This window comes from Fukomys damarensis, unplaced genomic scaffold (genome assembly GCF_012274545.1).
Source record: "Fukomys damarensis isolate Sample0158 unplaced genomic scaffold, DMR_v1.0_HiC HiC_scaffold_4, whole genome shotgun sequence".
Lineage (NCBI taxonomy): Eukaryota > Metazoa > Chordata > Mammalia > Rodentia > Bathyergidae > Fukomys > Fukomys damarensis.
In genome coordinates, this window is record NW_022900916.1 from 56,244,367 (window position 1) to 56,264,927 (window position 20,561).

At 36.6% G+C, this 20,561-nt stretch overlaps 1 protein-coding gene and 1 long non-coding RNA gene across 3 annotated transcripts in view; one reads left to right on the forward strand and one right to left on the reverse strand.

Annotated features, from left to right (window-relative positions):
• LOC104867633 overlaps nucleotides 1–12,199 on the forward strand; it is a 169,498-nt gene extending 157,299 nt beyond the window's left edge. For both annotated transcript variants that reach the window (XR_781823.1, XR_781822.1), the window contains 3 exons: nucleotides 6,485–6,583; nucleotides 7,096–7,195; nucleotides 12,035–12,199. This is a non-coding gene — a long non-coding RNA (uncharacterized LOC104867633). The remainder of the gene's footprint in view (nucleotides 1–6,484; nucleotides 6,584–7,095; nucleotides 7,196–12,034) is intronic.
• Nxph1 (neurexophilin 1) overlaps nucleotides 1–20,561 on the reverse strand; it is a 289,544-nt gene that overhangs the window by 167,830 nt on the left and 101,153 nt on the right. The window lies entirely within an intron of this gene.

Consider the following 20,561-nt stretch of genomic DNA (forward strand, 5'->3'; position numbering starts at 1 on the left):
AACATCACACTCTGCATAGCCTCTTTAAGAGAAAAAAAACCTTAGAGAAAGGCAGAGATGATCCATCTCAGGAAACATACAGGCTTCAACCCAGTGGTATTGAATACCCAAGAGACAAATAAGAGAGTTTAAAGAAACTGCATATAAATCACAATACATTAATATTTAGTTGTTTTATAGCTTCAAATATTTCCTTTAGTTTAGGGGTCATTCAAAATATAACACAGATAAAAATGTTCTTATACTTAAAAGACGGGTACAGGGCCAACTGTTACCAGCTATTATCTTGGGAAATACTCTTGAGAGAAAAGAAACGGGCACTGTAAAGACAGCAAAATACATTTTGCTTGTTTTGAAAGCAGATACCCATGATGATTGTGGGCCGGAACCAATCGTCTTCCCTCTCTCGTTTTCTGAGAATAACCCTGAAAACTTCAAGTATTTGGGGAAAGGATATAATAGTTATGTCTGCCTTGAGGTGCCGTTTTATAAACCAGAGGTGATTGGGCAAGAAATTCTCAACCAAATTTCCTGTTTTAACTCCACTGCTACCTCTGATCCAAGGTGTGAGGGACCCTTGAGGCCCTATCCAGATACAGTCCAACAAATAAGAAGAGACTGAATATAGTGAAGCAATAAAGGGTCAAGTAAACAAAGAACACAATCTTACTATGCCTCTTGCTCTTTCATTTATTTCTAGCAAAGATGCTTCCAAACTCCAGCTTCTAAAAAATACAAACTACATACTCTTTAAATTTGAGCTGCAACGGACTAGCTCTAATAAGATTAAAAAGGAAAGTGAAACACACTTTACTTGGACTGAGTTTTGGAATAAAAGTAAAATATCCTGCCTTAGTGAATTTCTAATTAGCAAAGCATTCAAAAGACACTTATCCTTTTCTGTCCTTCTTGATTTTCCCTTCCCATCAGGAATTTGGAGTTCAGGTTTAGTCTAGTGGGTAAGCGATAGTGTTTACTAATTGCGATGGCAGCCAGGATTTCTCAGCTAGAGATATGCCTTTAACTCGGTGTTGCCAACTTTCCTCCCAGCACCCACAACCAAAGACCAACACCACTTCCGGCAGCAGTGGGGAAGAGATGTGAGCAATGTCACATTCTGAGAAGAAAGCCAACAAACTCCCATCTTCTGTCCTTTCACTCTCAAGCACTATAAGCGTTCTATTTTTATTAACAGAACTACTTGGAATAAGCAGGAAATTAATTTAGTGCTACACTGGTTTAAAATATTTTTAATTAGTTTTGCAAATTGGCTGGAATCTGCTTTGGTGGAGGAGCTGAGGCCAGCAAACAGACAATGATCAAGGAAAGCTGTGCAGGCCTTGAGAGTGAGTGGTTAGCAAATTCTTTGTCTCCCTGCCAGTGGAGTAAGCAGTTAGTCAGAAAGCGTAGGCTAAATATAAAATTTTTGTTCTCTGGAAGCAAAAGGAAAGACGGGGTGCAATGGGACTACGCAATGGGACTGGGAAGGAGCTATCACGTCTTTTGTACACAATCCATTCTGTTCAAACTGCAATTGGCAGTGAACAGTTCTGGTACTGGCTAACTCAGAGACACATACCATTCATTTGTTTTGTGGCTGTTTGTTTTGCTCTTTTAATCTCAATGGCTCATCAATTTTTAACTAAGCTCTCTCCTGGGTTTATAGTTTGGGCAAGCCAGTTAACCAGGATAAGTGGCATTCCTAAAGAATTTCTGTGTGTACAGTGACTACAGTTTGCTCCAGGTAAAAAGAGGAAGCATATGTTGGTATAATGTCTTTCAGACTATGAAAAGGAGGATGTTCCAAGTTGAGCAACCTCATAAATTACTGCTAAGCAATCTTCTTCTTTTGAAATCGTGTCCTCTAACCACCACCCCTCTCTATGTCTCTGTCTCTGTCTCTCTGCATCTGTCCCTCTGTCTGTCGTTAGCTAGCTAGGAAGCTAGATATAGATATAGATATAGATATATGTATATTTGGTACAGGGGATTGAACTCAGGACCTTGCATTTGCAAGACAGGTGGCAGCACCACTGAGCTAAATCTCCACCCCATCCCTCTATATTTTTCATGCCTTATTTACAGTCACGCCTTATTCACAGTCAGAACCTTCCTTTAGTCTCATTCCAATCCTTTTTTTTCTTCCTCTTTTCTTATGCTGTCAATGAAAATAGTAACATCAACATATTAAGTTTTCATGGTTATGGCTTCCTGGCCCAAGATCTTTTAAACTAATTCCATTGTCCATTCTAGGAACTAACTAGAAGCACATACATCCAAATTCCTAGTGAGAGAGCATTGCGTAAGACCTCTGAGAATTCAGCTGCATGGCTCAATGTATCTATAAAATACAAAGCTGATTCTTGCCTTTGGATACAGTTTCTTCTCCTTTCAATACACAGCAGTCTTTTCTTTTTTTTCCTAAGAAAATAGTACTGTAGACCAAGAAAGAAGAGAAATATTCTAAAGACCCAAGGTTTAGAATAGGATTTGACAATTTTCTTTGCAATACTGGTTCCATTGGGATCACCTTTTCCTTGACTAATCCTGTTATAGATTTGGAAAACAATATTCTATCTTACTTAAAATTTCAGAAAATTTAATTTAAATAAAAAGTATAAATATATATTAATCGAGATTCAAACTTGGTTAACTACCTGTCAGGATCATTTCTAAAACATGATGCTAGAGATAATGACATTTTCACTTTTAATTGCATTTTAATGTTTATAGATATAATAAACATATACCATTTTTAGATGTTGAGAAACAGGAGGGTGAGTAGAAAAACATGTAAGTCATCCATGTTCTTACCACCCAAAGAAAGCTAGAAGTATACTTTGCAATATTTTCTTAAATATGCAAACATATAGATATATATTTTTCAATGAAACTAAGCTCCTAACAGACATACTATTTATATACCATTGATATTTCCAATTACTATAAGTATTGTCCTATTATTATTCTCTCAGCTGTATTTATTCTAAGTTAATTTTAAAGTTTACAGTTAACATTCCTCAAGAACTGAAATATAATAGGTGTAATGGCTTATATCTATATGTTCCCCCAGGGCCTCATGCACTAGGACTTTGGAGTGGTAACTAAATCACTGGTGTATGATACTGGATTAAGACTGCATGATAACTGAATTAGTCTGCTGATGAATTTGTGTAGTTCTAGGGATGGCTGAATGGGTTTACTGAGGAAGACAGAAGACCTACCTTGGGTGTGGCTGGCAACGAGCTAGTAGGCTTGTAGAATGGATAAAAGGAAAAAGAAGGCTCACTTCTGGCCATTTCCTGCCTGCCACGCCATGGGCCATTGCTGTTCTGTGATGCCCCTCTGTCATGCCACCCTTCCTTGTCCAGCCAACTAAGGACTGAAATTTTATCTACAGTAAACCTCTCCTTTAACTTGAGATATCGAGTATTCTGTCCCACCAGTGAGAAAGTAACTAAGACAATGGATGTTAAGAATATCCTTAGGAAATGAACAGGCATTTTTCAGACGAAGAAGTAGAAATAGCAAATAAATATATTTAAAAAGTTCAGTATCACTGGTCATTCAAGAGATGCAAACGAAACACAATGAGATTCTACCTCACCCCAGAAAGAATGGCTGCTATCAAGAAATCAACCAATAACAAATGCTGGCAGGGCTGTGGGGAAAGAGGAACAATACTCCACTGCTGGTGGGAGAGTAGACTGCTGCAACCACTGTGGAAATCAGTATGCAGATACCTCAAAGAACTAAGATTAGAAGACCCATTCAACCCAGCTATTCCCCTGCTGGATATCTTCCCCAAAGAACTAAAAGAACCATACCACAGCAATATATGTGCACCCATGTTCATAGCAGCACAATTTGTAGTAGCTAAAACTTGGAAACAGCCCAAGTGCCCATTAACTGGAGACTGAATAAAGAAAATGTGGTTTTTTTTAAATGGAATACTACTCAGCCATAAAGAATGAGAAGTTAGAGACATTTATAGCTAAATAGATGCACATTGAGGTGACACTCTTAAATGAAATAAATAGGACACATGTAAATACTGAATAGTTTCTCTAGTACGAGAAACTGAAAGTGTAAATGAGGACTAAAAGATATAATAGATAATGTGAAATAGGAAGAAAACGGTCAAAGGGAAGGAGAAATGAGATGGGTAGGGGAAAGGAAAGAAGGGAATGAAATTAATATGAGAAAATGAAAAAGTTGAAACAAAGTCTTTGTAGGGGTTGGAGGGGTTGAAGGGAGGGCAGGGGAATGGGAGAAAAATAAGAACCAAGATGGATTATGAAAAGGTGCAAATTTCCAATGATGAATGTCATTACAGTGTATACTTTAAATGTACCAATAAAATTGATTTTAAAAAATCATTAAGAATCACATTTAAGAAATAGGGGTTTATAGAGTGTTTGTAGATGGGGAGGGGAGGAGGGGGTGAAGGGAGGGCAGGGACAAGGGGAAAAAATGAGAATCAAGACTTGTCATGGAGAGGTACAAGATCCCAACAATGAATGTAACTGTACTGTATCCCTAAAATGTACCAATAAACTCAATTAAAGCTGAAAAAAAAAGAAATAGGGGTTTAATATCACATTCATGAAATAGATGGTTTAAAAAAGGAAAACTCATTATTTCACTATTAGCAGGGCCAAATCGAGAGTTATGGAGACAAAGGAAAGTAAATTCATCAATTACATTAAGAAAAAGAATCCACCACTTAAAAACATGGTTTTACAACAGTCTCCTTGAGTAAGACATCCCTTTTGCTGGAGTACTTTTATTAATACTATTCATCTGCCTCAAATGAACATAGCTCCCCCTTCTAGCTCAATCCTACAGACTTCTGAAGACCAATATTTTCCATACTGGCTGTCCAACTGTTTTAGTTTTTCTTGTAAAAACTTTTGTGCCGCTTAGGAAGACGTTGAAGTACATGTACAGTGATTAAGAAAAGAAGGCTAATTTTGAGCAAATAATTTGAATTTTACGTGTCATCAAGTTCTGAGTTGAAAAATGGGAATAAAAGTATTCCCTTCCTCACAGCACTGTCATGGGGATCATAAGTCGATTTGTGCCCAAGCACTTAGAATATCACCTGGAGTCCCAATAAGTGTCATTAATTGCAACTTTCATTAGAGTCTTTAATCCCATTATTTCTTAATTTCCATATATAAATATGCCAAAATACCATGCTATATATCTTAAGCATACACAATGTTTTTAATGGTATATTGCTTTGATCCTTTGGGTCATGCATTGATCTTTGTTATGTATATCATTTTCTGTAGGTTCATTTTTTTGGCACCAATTGTTTTTATATAAATATAATTTTTTTCCAGCCCTGTGCTCTCTATTTTTTCTTTCTTTTCTGTTGAGAACTCATAGACCTTTACCAAACTTCATTATGCCCTCTACTAACTGAAGGCTTTTGACTATCTGCCTGGAGTTAGGGAGTAGTCTGGCAGAGAAGTCAGCCTCACAAGATTCAGTCCATGAATCTATTTCTGCCAGCAGGCTACCTACGCTGTGTGACTCGACCCATTTTGTAATCTTCGCTCATTCATTTTCACCCTCGGGCTAAAAGTCTCAGGCGGAAAGTCTGTCTCTCAGGTAGCAACTGAGTCAAAAATAAAACTTACTATTATTCCCTGATACACTATTCTAATTACCGCAAACAGCCCAGAGGACTGAAGAGGAATTGAGAGAGAGAGTCACACAGGCTTCCCTCACCTCCAAAACTGAGTGTCATAAGAAGTAACGAGACTGCCATGAACCAATGGGCAATTTCACAAACATTTAGCTCAGCAGTTGTTAAGTGGCTCTCCTTCACCAACCGAATTTCCTTGCTGGAATCATTATTCTCATTTAGAGCCTCAGAACACTGAAGCACGAGGAAGCATCCAGTTATGAGGATCAGAGCCAAGCTGAGCCTCTGCATGTGCATCTGTGTACCCTACTGGTAGAATATATAGGATTCCCGTTGTTTTAATTGGTGCTGCTGCCCTTCGGCTTGGAATTGCATTACTTTAAAAGCAGAGGGATTACTGCTGTACTTACGATCATTAATATTTTGATCCAGAGGGGCCTGTTTCCTAAACCCTGGGAGAGGTAACAGAGGTTAGCATAGTGAAACTCAGCCAAAACGCTGTAACCTGCAGCCAGATGTGTTGTGAATAACAATGTGTGGAAGAAATAATAAAATCGGATGAGGAGAACAAGCTTTTAGTGTTAAAAACCCTAGCAAATTGAGGTTTTGTTCAAGTATGTGGGAGCTAAATGCCAGAGAAAAGCCCCCTGACCTATGCAGCTTGCTGGAAGTGTCTGCACATAATTCAACAACTCTGCCAGAAAGTTACACACGAGATGTTGAGAAAAGCTGATCCAATAGATCAAGTAACAGCTGGGAAAGGAAGTTATAGAACAAGACATCTCATCCCATACTCCTCTCATCTCCCTCTGTTTGACATCCCCTCAGGGCCCCACTGCCTCTGAAAAGGAATTTAACTGCAGAGAGTAATAAATACTTGCCAACAGCCTACCATTGGAGAGCACATCAGAGGTAACTTGGGCCCAGGTAAGTGTCTGCTTCTGAAAGGAAAAGCAGCCCTGATTTCAGAGTACTCCCTCACACTGTGTCACTTCAGTATAGCCATAAAGATTTAGACCACCTTTTTTACAGAATTAGAGCGCATTCTTCAGAGAGTCAGTGTTCAGCCTCTCTGGTTTTTAAATGTCAGGAGTCTTAAAGGTATCCACTGCAGCAGAATAAAGCAGGTCTTTGTCTTTAGTTTCATAAAATGAGAAAGTTGGGTCTGAGGGATCAAATGATACAACTTGTAATCTTTTGATAAAGCTAGATTTCTACATTTTCTATTATTTTCTATATGACCTGACTCTATTATGTGTACTCAAGTGGGTGTTCAAGATGTTCAGAAATTAATTACACTGACCTTTCAAGTAGACTCTGTTTTGCAGCTGAGGAACCAAAATATAAGGGAGCCCTTTGTTTTTTCACTAAGCAATGACTATAATACAGGGGGTCCATACAGGTCTCTCCCATTACAGTCCCTCCCTTTTCCTCTACAGATGCTACTAATCAATTCCAGCCAAGTTTTACACGAATCTACTCATGATTTCAGAAAACCAAGCCATCCAGAAACGCCTACAAATACATCAGAGTTGGCAAGTAGGTTGAGAACTGGCCCAGCATGCTATTCCGTTTTCACAATGACTTATTCTGTTTTCAGTGGCATATTTGAGTTTCTATGATTGAAATCCATATTTCTGTAGCATCATCTGGAAGAAAAATTAGGAGGGAAAATATGCGGACAGAAACTTAGAGAGTCTATAGTCTGTTCTGCCTATGCACTGGATCCAGTTCAAGCTCTTTATCCAAACAGATTAATAGTATCTACCTGAGGGAATAAAGCCCATGTACTACCTATGGACTTAACTGCTGAAAATTTTAGGTAAACAAACTAAGAGACAAAAGTTCATATTCTCAGTGTTAGTCATTGTATCTTAATAAGGAATTGTGAAGAAATTGAGAACCAAAGGAATTTATATTTTTACTAAACTGTAGAATCCAAATAATGAGACCTGTGTTTGTGAATGTTAATTAGCATCTCTAAAAGAAAGGCCTGGCTTGTTAATTTCAGGATACTTATACATACAGATTACTTAAATCACACAGGAGGTGAAAGGGTGTATTAAAAAATACACCTTTTTTTAAACAAATTTTTCTTTTTTTAAGATTAATGTTCTAAAATCAGTTCCCAATATTAAGATGTAATCAATATCTCAATGTTTTTTTATGTGTCCTTGCACTTCACTATATCCCTAAAATTGGGCAATTTTTTAAAAAAAAAAACACAATGCAGAATAGTCAACAAAACAGGAAACAGTCATTAGAAAACAAGCAAGGAACCTGAAAAATTGAAATCATCCATTCTTCCTAGAATACACTTTGAAATCTATTATAGGCTGGTGAAACTTAATGAAAAAGCATGGAGAAAAGGAGGGGGTTACTAAAAATGAGTAAAGTCACCTAAAAGGAAAGGGCTCGGCGACACTCTCAGAAGCTAAGGCGCGAGAATCACATATTTGAGACCAGCCGGGGGAACTTAGTGAGGCCTTATCTCAAAATAAAATTAAAAATCATTTTAATGTCTCTCAGTTGAGTCCCCTAAAAAATTTTTGGTTGAAAAGAAGGAAGCAAGAAAGAGAAAGGGGTTGGGTTCATAGAAGATTTGAACCTGTGAGATGTAAGAATCCTGCGTAGTATGGAGCCACTTTTAAAGTTTTAAAGTAACAAAGTTACTCGTAGGTTACCTCCCCAAGCAAAGGGAAAGAGAGAGACCTCACGGAAAGCATTGAGATAGGATTCCCAATAACTGATGTTATCAGTTCTCTTGTCTTCCAGACGTATAAAATAAATCAATGTGTTTTATATTCCTTTGACCTCCTCTTCCAATCTCCAGCAGCTCTGAGGTCTCAAGTCTATCAGGGTGTCCATTAGCCAATTGAGAGAATTACTCAGCTCACATGAAGACTTTTTCATACATGCTCTGTGACACACACACACGTGCGCGCGCGCGCACACACACACACACACACACACACACACACAATAAAATTTGTCAGTTAGAGTAAACAAATGAAATGATTAAAATTCTTCCTCTTGAAAGTTGGTAATAAAGAATGCATGTAAAGCTTAAGAATTCAAAATGAACATATTGCTCAGATGTAAATTCCAAATGAAAATCTCTCCCATGCTCTCTTAAGAAAATTTCAAATTAGGGACAGCAGGAGAGAAATTTTCATAACAAGCCCTAATCCAGGGCTGAAGCACCTTGAGCTATACTTTTTACATGGGACTGTGGAGAGGGAAGGTTTGTGGTCTGCAAAGAAGAGCTTAAGTTCACTCAAAGCTGGACATGAACTGGGAAGAATCATCAGAAAATGAAAAGGCAAATGACTGGATTGAATTTTCTATATCCCTCCACTTGTACTAAATCTACAGAATATTTTGCACAGGAAGAAAGGTATGGGGCCTAGCCTGACACTGAATACTAAGAAGAGAACTGGAAATTTTATGTAGTTGTATATAAGAGATTCGGTGTCTGGATTTCACTGAGGATTTGCTCCACCTTTAGAAGGTAGCTGCTTGCAAAGGAAATGTTTTTATGTATCAGTTCTGTGCAATACTCACAACACCATTAAAAGAAATAGCACTGAATGAAAACATATTACTTCTGGGTACATTGCACATAGTATATTATTTTATTCTCAAAACCCTTAAAGATGGCTGTCATTAGCTCTGATATACAAACCAAGAAATCAGGCTGTGAAGGGACAGGTCAGCAATTTCTCCAAGATTACAAAGAATGCAAAATATTTTTGACCAAATCTCTCATGAGCCCTAAAGACAGTATATCCTCGTCATCCTATCAACCCTACTTCTGAAGGCTTTAAAGAAAGGTATTAATCGATCTTACAAGACATTTAAGACTAAGTTTTCCTGAAAAACAGGGAGACTAACCACGTTTCTTAGAATGGAAGCATTTCTAATACACACCGTTTTTAAGATTATGATAAAAATCAAGGAGACACACACAAATTATGCTATATAATAATCAAAGGTTTGGGGTAAGGGTTCCATGAGCATATACATTGGGTCAAACTGAGATTTGTAAGGTTGTAAGCTCTAGTCAAATGGATGCTGGTATTTATTTTATTCTGTACTGTGTCACCACTGAACAGGAGACAGGAGGGAGAAGACTGGATGGGGACATTAGGCTGCTTTAGCTCATATCCTGCCTCCACCATTTAAAAGTTAAGAACTTGAGTAACCTACACTACCTATTTGTATCTCAGTTGCTTCCTCTATAAATGGGGGCAGTGATGAATCCTCAACTCCTAAATTGTGAGAATCAGGCGAGAGAGTGTGTGTAATCCTTTTATCCCTGTGTCAGACACAAAGTGAGCAAGTACTATATAAATATTAACTGCCATCGCTACTGAGAGGCTTCCTCCCTTATATAATGTGGCATTGTGTAGTTTCATTGGTGAGACAACATGCAGTAGTCTTTATTTTCTAAATTTGTTCAAAGTACATGTGGTTTTCTGCAAGGTAGCCATACCACTCCCGCATAAAGAGGTAGATTTTGCTTCTAATGAAGCAATGTGATATTAATTCTAGAGACAGCCTTTAACCAGCCTGTTAGCTCTTACTTTCTACCTTTTGGTACACTCTTAGAACTCATTCACCAAGTAGATCCAGAGAGACTCGAGAAGAGGCCATGTAGAACAGAGAAAATCCTGCTACCTAGCAAATTATTGTTATACCCAAGTCGCTGCATTCAGAGTTAGTTGCTTAAGCAGCAGCACTCGGAATACAGCGTGTGACTCAGCCACTCTCTTCCACACTCCTGATGTTCATCTTCCCTGAGCAGGCCCATCATAAAGACCTTTGTTTATACAGCCATAGCTTGTACTAAGTACCTGCTGTGTGCCGGTTACCAGCCCATTCTGGATACAGGGAGGTGGGGTGAAAACATAGTGTAAGCAACATGTTCTTTCCCTCAAGAGCCTGGAGTACAATTGGAGAGCATGACTACTCATGTGTATCAGTACCCAACCATAAGGCTACCAAATATTTACTCCAATGCAAATTACAGTAGCCTAAATCAGTCTCATTTGTTCTAAATACAGATGAAAGGCTGAGCAAGGACCCAGGAACCGTTTAGTTATGAAATAATGCCCAAAGAACTAGATTTAAGCCCAACTTTTGAAGGAGAGTGAAAACATTGAATAGACACACAGCAGGCAGAGACTATACACTATAAGTAAGAAACGGAAAAAGCAAAGGTTCAGACTAGTAATGAACAAGTCCAACACAAGATCTGTAGAGGAGACTACCTAAATTCTAGGAGAAGGTCCTAGACAAGAAGAACAAAGAAATGAGGTTCTGGTGATTGCAATAAGAGGTCAACAAATCTCTACTCTAAGCTTTTACATCCTGGTGTGCTTTGGCCTTGGGAAAGTTTTTCTTTTCTCCTGTGAGACAGAAAGCTTCTCTCCAGCCCTCAAAGACAGGCAGCCTGAACAGTGACTCAGGTCCTCCTGTCACACAATTCTTGGTCTCTTTACAAACTGGCTTGCTGTGTTTTACTCAGCAGTCGGTGTCTTTACTTTTGTGATAGAAGGATTGCTCAAAATCCAGTCATATCTTCTGCCCAGTGTCTTCTGTCAGAAGTGTCTGTGTGGATTCCTTACGCACCCATCAAAGAGACACACTTCAAAATGGAAATGAAAGCAAAGTGACCATATCAGTAAAAGCTGCTTTTAGTTGATTCACAAATGTAGCCACCAATGGAGTGCTGAGCAGAAAATAATTCCCACTGGACTGCAGGCTGCATCAGCTGTTTGTTACATTCCCCAACAAGTGTGCTGTATTCACTCCTGGCCATTCCAGTAACAGGTTCTTAACACCAGCATGTCTGAGTTGCACACTGTCTTTTCATTTGATGAAAAGGAAGGGAAAATCACATAAATGGGAAGATGGTGGAAATGCCCATTGGTTTGATGTCTCCTAGGTTTCTAATGCTATCAAGAAAGAACTTTAAACTGGAGTTAGAAAATCTATGGTCTTGATTGTTTTTCTGTATTTTAACATCCTTAAAATCTTCCTTCACATAATGTTACAAAGTATTGTTATGGTGCCCAGATTATACTGTTTCAAGCACAGAGCTTGTCTGTAGAGCAAAGGACTTGAAATTGGAAAAGACAAAGAATATAGGAAACAGATCATGCGTTTTCTGTTTCTAGAACAGATCTCACTAGAGTCCTTTTATCTAAACACTGTTCTGTTTGGCCTAAGTTGTAAACATGAATAAAGATGTGGAAGTATGAGGAAAACACAAACAATGTGTTATTACAAGAATAATAGCTTTTCTATGAAAATGTATTTTTGTATCATGAGTTAGGGTACTGAGGACTGCTGCTCATTCACTTACCCAAACAGACCCAAGCATGAGTCCAACCCCTGGACGCACAGCAGCCTCAGGTTCAAAGCCGAAGCACTAAGGGGCTCATCCTGACAGATGCGGGTTGAGCTCACAGCATATGGTTCACATCACTGCCCCTCTGATGAGAGCATCCAGGTTTGGATCACATCTGTTTCATTGGAATGAGGACTTCCACTGCCATTATTGTATTCTGAATGACCTCACTGCATCCTAAATGCCTGAAGGCTAACACCTAAGTAATATTAAACATTTATCCATCTTATTTGATTTCTGTGTGTTTTCTTTCATTGTTTTATGAGTTCTTAGAGTTATTCCATTTTGGGGGGATCAAGATTTTAGTTCTTAACAAGATTTTAGTTCTTTATAAGCATAGATCCCCACACTGTGGACAGTCTGTTTAAATCAAAGTCACACTGTGTACATTGATACAACCATTTCAATTCATTAGGATTTTATACTAAATTCCACATGTAATAAAAAAATTCTTATGAGAAATGTGTTTGAAAAATAAGCATAGTTTAAAAGTTTTCCCTGTACTGCAGGGAATCCAACACTCATTCCAGAGCTATGTGATGATTTAGAATTAGTAACAGTTATCAACTGGGAGGGATCTATAAACTTTGTGGTCCTTATCAAACAGAACAAATGATTTAGTCAGTAAAGACTCAAATGGTTAATTCCCTTCTTTGAACAACTTAGCCTGATGTGTTTTGGTGACTTTGTAATTAAATCCATGGGAATAAGCTAATTGAAGGACTTAAAGACAGAAAGAGTTTTGGGTGGACAGATCAATCCTGAGTTGTACTGCCATATATGCCAAATCACTATGTGAAAATTTTCCTGAGCAACCCATTACTCTAAAAATACATCATGGTTTATGACTAAAACCTGAGTATAATCCCATTAAGCCAAACCATCATGGAACTCAACTGGGCTTCAGGAAAACAACTATGTCAAATAATGTTGACTCCAACAAGCATTTGTTGATTATATCAGGCAATATCTGCTCCATCATTTAAGCATAGAAAATTAACAGAACATTTTTGTTTTTCTAATAGATAAATAAGCAAAAATATCACCACTTCCTTCAAAAAAATATGAAACATTTTATTAAAAGCTTCTAAATTTCCAATCTTTTGAAATGTCAGCTTTTTAAACCTCAACGAAGACACAATGTATTTGCTCACTGGAATCCACTTTCCACTCAATGGATTAAAGGTGGAGCAATAAATTTGTTTGTCCAGTCTGTTCATTTTTTCAGTCAAAAAGAATCTGTACAAATTCCAAAAGGAGCTTCACTAAAACTACTTTCCACTTTCTCTTTGCATGTAGCCATTTTTTTAGTAGGAGGGGGTATTTTGAGGGGCCTTGGTGTACATGTGATTTTTTTCCTCCCTCTATTTTGCAGTTATGTTTAGTTTTTGTTAAAAGGGCTGCCTGGTTTATTAATAACCTATAAGCTATTACTTTCAATATGTTCCGTTCATGGCTATTAATACTTGCATCTTTAAAATTAAAAAAATAAAGAAAGAAGACTTCAATTTGATTTGCCTAAAATATATTATACGATATCCTGAAATTTAACCTCCTGGCCAAACAGTAAACACAAGCAATTTTCAATTACAGGTAGTTGAATGGTAACATTGAAGGACTTGTGGAAATAAATACAATGTAGTAATCATACAAAAATGAAAAAACAAAATGAATTAATTTTTTTCTGTGTCCTCAAAGCCAACAGGAAAACTTGACAGCAGGGAGCATATTTTTAAATTGTGGAACTGATTGCCCATTGTACAGAGAAAACAGTTTAAGAAATCATAACTCTACACAGCATAAGGTTAATGCCATTTAAAGTGCAAAAACCAGGGAGATGGTATCCACATTACCTAGTATTTTAGTCATTTATGCCTCCAAGAGAAGACATGTTTAGCTTTCACCCTACCACCTGATGGCTGTGCTAATGCTATTTAAAACTAGATGGAAGAAAATTATATTCACCTAAGGAGTCAACTGATTCTCTTCTTTAAAGGGAGAAAAAATAAAGGTAGCCATTTTGAATCAAACAAAGTGCTGTACAGAATCTTCTGGGCATAAATGGCATCAGGAATCTATAATTTCTGCTTGCTATTGGTTATTGCTGGGATAATTGCATAGGAGCACTATTTGTGTAATTGTCAGCAGTAGTACTCCTGGACCAAGGACCAAGACCTCCTGCAGATTTCTACAAATCGTTACTCTCTTTACAGTTTGTACCTTTTTTTCCCTGCAGACCAGTGGAAGTAAGCCAAATAGAACTATTGTTCTCAGACTTAGAAAGATTCACATTAATTTCTGAAAAGTACAGACAAATTTCGCAGCTAAGCAAACTTGTGCCCTTTGTTTAAGGAAAAGAGACACCAGAGGATTGAGGGAAAAATGTTCAAAGAAAATGCACATCCTCAAAATTGTGCATCTAGTCAAACAAATTGAAAGCTAATTTGATGACTAGGGTTGAGGAAGGTATTAGACTGCTTAACCCAGAGTTGTTGAACATGGAGAGGATATTTGACAATATTTATGTAACTGTTTCCTTACACACTCTTTCAAGTTCTTATAATTCATTATGTGAATTCAGAAGTAATGAATTATTATACACTTATAGTAAAATAATGAGACTCAGGAAGAGGTCTGTGTACACAGAAAATTTTCTCTGCCTCCAAAACTGTAAGGATAATTCTGCCCTGTTTATAATATAACACCTTTGATAAGACACTTTATTTGTTCTCTTTCTAGACTTCTCATAAACATAGTCTTGCTGAGCTTTAATAAAGTAAGATGACTAAGTTCCTTGTGAAGTAGATTGACATTTAGAATGTTTTTGTTTTGACCAATTTTCAGAATTCCCAACAATTTGATCATAACATACATTAGAAAACACTTCTTTAATATTTTAGATCTTTAAAAGGATCAAAGGATATAAATAGTTGATTTACAAAATTGGGAATAGCAATGACAAACATTTAAAAAACAGGAATTGAATATGTTTTGAGACTTCATCTGTTAAATTAATCAAGAAATGTTGAGTGATATTTTTAATGTTTGTGAGGATTTGGAGAAACAGACATCATTTGACACAGAGGATAAAACTAAAAAAAGATAAGACATTTATGTAGAATGGTTTGTAATATATATTAAAGGTTCTATTTTACAGTGTACAATCTTTCAAAATAAGTGCCTATCATAAAAAGCACAAAATAAAAATAATTTTTAAAATTCAAAGATTCATATATTAAAATATATCTTTTGTAAAATAGGGAACATCTACAAAGAATCTAGTTATCCAGCAGTAGAGGCAAATAGAAGAAATTATGGTACAGTGTAGAAAGGTCTACTATCCACCCTTGAATGATATTTCAAATGTGAAATTTAAAAATAAGTAATGACCTAGAGAAACAGTCACACTAAGCGAACTATAAGATTTAAAATTGTACTTGCATTGATTCTCAAAGTTCTAATAACTATACATTTAACTATTTTGAAAGATGTTAACTGATAGTTTCTGAACTGCAAGATTATAAATGGCTTTTATTTTTCTCTTTAGTTGGTATTTAACTTGTTTTACATATGAAGTGTCTATCCAATAGTGAATGCGCCTGATATCAAAAGAATAGTATAATTTCAATTCAATAAAACACAGAAGTGCTCTGCTTCCCAGTAAGTCCAGGGAAGAGTTTGTAATTTTGCCCAAGTATCTTTTGCTTCTCAAAAAAAAAAAAAACTTCAGAGATGGAAAATGTGGGCTAAATTTATAACAGTAGATCCTAGGAACTCAGGTAGAATAGTAAAATCCTATTGAAACACCATTTAAAATTTACCCTTAGCTGTGTTTTGAGTTGAGCTTGTCAGTGAAGCTACAATCAGATGCAGATCCCAGCAGCCCACTTTTACCCCCAAGCATCTCATGTTCTGTCACTTCTTTCTGGAATCACTAATTGTCTCCTGGTTATTTCTGTTCCCTCCGCCACTACTAGCTGTCACTGGGAAGACACATTTTCTAGTGGCTTTAGCCAAGAACGCAGACTCCAAAGCTTGTACCTGTTCCTGCTTTCATTAACGTCTCCAGATCTCTGCAGGAAAATTTTATAACCACTTTATAACTCCTTTGTCCTATTTTAAAGCTGAGTTGTGCTTGATATCATATTTTTCTCACTGAGAAACAAAATGAGACATAAATATCACTAGATAAGATGTATTCTGCGGTGTTAAGCCTCCGTATTCAGTGCTTATTTCTCTCTCTGCCTAAGGAAACTGATAAAATTTAGAGTAAAATGAGAAAAAATAATAATTCGTGGTTACAACCACAGACTCATCTAGATTTTCTGCTTATGGCTCCAGTTGTGTCTGTAACTAGTGATGGTATCTTGGGTAAATTGTGTAACCACACTGTACTGTAATTTTCTCCTCTGTAAAAACATTAAATGAATTGTTAACATATACACAACACTGGTATAACAATGCTAGCAATTATTATCAAAAGACAATGTGTATTCTCTTTTTCCAAGGTTATAAATATATTTGCAAAATTCCTTGCTATCCAAAAGCACAGGTCACATTTTGAAAGGCCTATATATGAACAGTTCCATCTTCAACAGAGGAGTTAAAAAATATCTATTGGGTTAGTTGTAGCAGTAACTTACTTAACACAGGATTACACAGTTATCTCATATTTTGACAGAAGCCTCCTTGAGTAAGCTTGGTATTTGGTTTTCTTACTCAGGATAATGCTTAGATAAATAGAAGAGGATTCACAGGCAGTCTTCATGTGTTAATATCTGTCTGTGATGGGTAACTGCAGTCCAATAGGAACAGATTCAAAATAATTATATTTCATTTCGGCTCTGGTGCGCTACCAGTTCGCTCAGCACAATTTCACAGAGAAGTGCATTGCCTCTTATGCTTAATGAGGCCACATTTGATAAGAGACTCTGGTGGGATCTGGAATCATAACAGTAATGAAATTCAAAGTTTAGGTTCTTGGATCATTAGACAACAAGACTGGTTCTTCAGTATACTTGTTCCCTAAGTAGGAAAGCAAGAGGCCAACTTGTTGGGGTTTTTTTATTTTTGTTTTTGTAATTCTAGAGAAGGAGTAGATTGTTACCTTCGAATTATTAAACAAATGAGTTTCACAACTGCTATGATTTCAAAATAATCTTTTACTGATTTCATGTGTAGTGATCCTGGGCTGTTCTTGGTGTAGAATTTATTATTCTTAACTGTCATTTAGCTATTCATTTCACTGATGACGAAACTGATGACTACAAGCATAATGTGCTTGTCAGTGTCAAGATAAGACCATTTATAATGACAGCAAATGTCAGTGTTTATTGATCCTTACTAATAATGATGTTAATTCAGTCAATCCTTGCTACCATCTCACTTAGCTGAGGGGAATGTGATGACACAGTAGGATTAAATGAGCAGCCCACCGTCACACAGCAAGCAGCTGAACCACGCTAAGAACACAGGGAACAGCAAACACTGAAACATGCTTTCAACTCTCTGTGAGGCTGACCATAGCGCCCTGGCACTGAAGTCTTCATCCGGTCAAGGTAGCATTGGAGACAGAGTGTGTAGTATCGCTGGAAAGGTCCTGAATCACCCGAATATTCTCCATTTCTCTCTCTTCCGTAACATTTCTAAAATCACTTTTCAAACAACAGAACAGATAACTGGGGTGTTATTTGAATTTACCCCTACTCTCTACCTCTGTTAGAGGGAGAAAGAGGGGGTAGAGGTTTTCTCATATAGAGGAAATCATGATATTTTATCTTGTGTGTTTGACTTATTCACTTAACATTATGGCCTCAGGCTGCATTAACTTGTGTTAATGAATGTTAGTTGAATACCTCAACTTTACCTTTCTTTATGGCAGAGTAACAGATATCTTCCCCAAAGAATTAAAGTCATATCACAGGAATACACACATATCTATATTTAAATAGTAGCTCAGTTTACTAGAGTAGTGTGTGTGTCCCCATGATGTGACTTTAATTCTTTGGGGAAGAAATGTAGAAGAAGAGGGATACCAGAGTCAAATGGAATTTCCTTGATTATTGTTTGAGGAATCATCACACTGATTTCCACAGTGGTTGTACTAGTTTATATTCCCATTATCTATTATCTATTCTGTTATTTCAAAAATATTTTATGATAAATACTAATTTGTTTAAATATTTATTAGCAGCTCAATTTATAATAGGTAGATCTTGGAAACAGCATATACGTCCATGAACACATGAATGGATAAAGAAAATGGAGTACTACTAGTACATTGTATACCTAAAATGTACCAATAAAATTAATGAAAAAAAAAGTGTTCTCTTAACCATATGTTTTTCTACAATTTTTAAAAGGTACTTTAGAGAATGGAAGAAAAGTTAGGGGTCACTTGCAGTTGAATGTGGTGTAAAACGTGGGCAAAAAAATGCAAAATGATTGCCTTGCCTGAGTCCAGACTGCTGCCACATAATAACTCGGTGTCTTTTAGGATTTTTTTTGTTGGTATTGTTGCTTGGGATGGAACCTAGGGCTTCACATGATTTGAGAATATTTAATGAATATCAGAATCAGATGGAGTCTTTGTAGGAAAATATTTATTCTTTAGCCCTACTTCAGATGTGCTGAAGAAAATCAGGTCTTGAGGCCAAGGAATATGCATTTTAATCAGAACCCCAAGTGACTTTAATCTAAAAAGACTAATTTCTACAAAAGTTAGTACAATTAATTCAGCTGTAGTAGCCACAGTGCATAACAGTAGGTTCTGTGATCACCAGTAAAGAATATCTTCAATAATTATTTGCTCCAGTCTACATTTCTCTGTTTACAATTTTCTCCATGTTTCTGCATTTTTCCCAAATTCAATTTCTCTTTGGCATGGGTGGGAAGAGCATATGTTAATGTACTCAGTTTTATAAGGAAAAAAATCAACTCCAGAAATATTTGAGTATTTATTCTTTAAAGGTTAATATGGCAATCTTCTTGGAACTTACACATTTAATTCATTACAATAAAGGGTATAGTCACAATGTATACACATACACACACACACACACACACACATACACACACACACATATATGACTAATCCAAGAACAAATTTATAAGATGGATAACACTGATATTTTAATTAGCTGGCAACAAGATTCTTGACCTTTTGTTAATAATCTTTACATTGAGATCAAAAGTGCAATGGCTGAGCTCCCTATTCCCTGTTATCCTTTAGCTTACACACACACACACACACACACACGCACACCCCAACACTAAAAAAATGAGTTTCGGCCTGGGATTTAGCTCAGTGGTTCTGCCTCCTGCTGCATAAATGCAGGGTCCCCAGTTAGATCCCCAGTACCAAAAAAAAAAAATGAGGTTTTTGTTCATCAACAATTAAACCCAGATATTAACTGCCTATGTCAGACTTTGGCCAGGAGCTAACTTGTATGAAGCTTGTTATAATTGTGTTAAGGGACGGCAGTGCCTAACACCATATATTAAGCAAGAAAAATATAAAATTGGTATATGCGCATTATCTTCCACTTGTTAATAAGCTAATTGGAGTCTAAGCAGTTGGTATTTATAATTTCTACATTTTAATTGTGAAAATCATCAATATTATAATAGATGAGTATTTCCTTTAAATATTAAACCACTAATTTACCTAACTAAGCAGAGTATTGCTAAGAGAAAATACAATATGTTTTCAACCATAAAAGAAAAAACTAATTTACAGGTTAATATTTTGTTTTACTTTAATTAGAACCATTGTGTATTGAGGTCTCTGTGTATACATCCCCCAAGTAAAATCCCACATTCAACCCTTTAAAAGAGAACAGTTTAGCTGGGTGTGGTGGTGCACACCTGTAATCCCAGCACTCGGGAGGCTGAAACAGGAGGATCACTGTGAGTTCGAGACCAGCCTGGGCTACATAGTGAGTTCCAGGTCAGTCTCAACTTCATAGTGAGACTCCATCTCAAAAAAAACAAAACAAGACAAAAAACTTAAATAAATAAATAAAAGAAAACTTTATTCCAGTGAAGTTTACATTATTACTTGAGGCCTTATTTTACTACTACTTGCTGATTTTCAGCATGAAAAGATTCTATTCTGAGCCACATAAACGATTAGAATTTGTAATATACATATGTAATACATATATGTTCAAGGGCCAGGGATTTCCAGGGATTTAGCTCAGTGATGCCACACCTGCATCTCAAGCACAAGGTCCTGAGTTCAATCCCTGTTACCAAAAAAAACAAAAAAACAAAAAAACAAAAACATATATACACATACACACACATGCATAGGATGTTCAAGATCATCTAGTTCAATGGTGTTATTCACTGATAAATAAAAATAATCCCAAGATCAAAAAGTGTTATAGTGACAGAGTCAGAACTGTAACTCAAATTTCCACTCTTCCTGCACCCTGCCCTGGTTCCATTCCACAAGCTACTCTTTTTTTTTTTTTTTTTTTTTTTTTT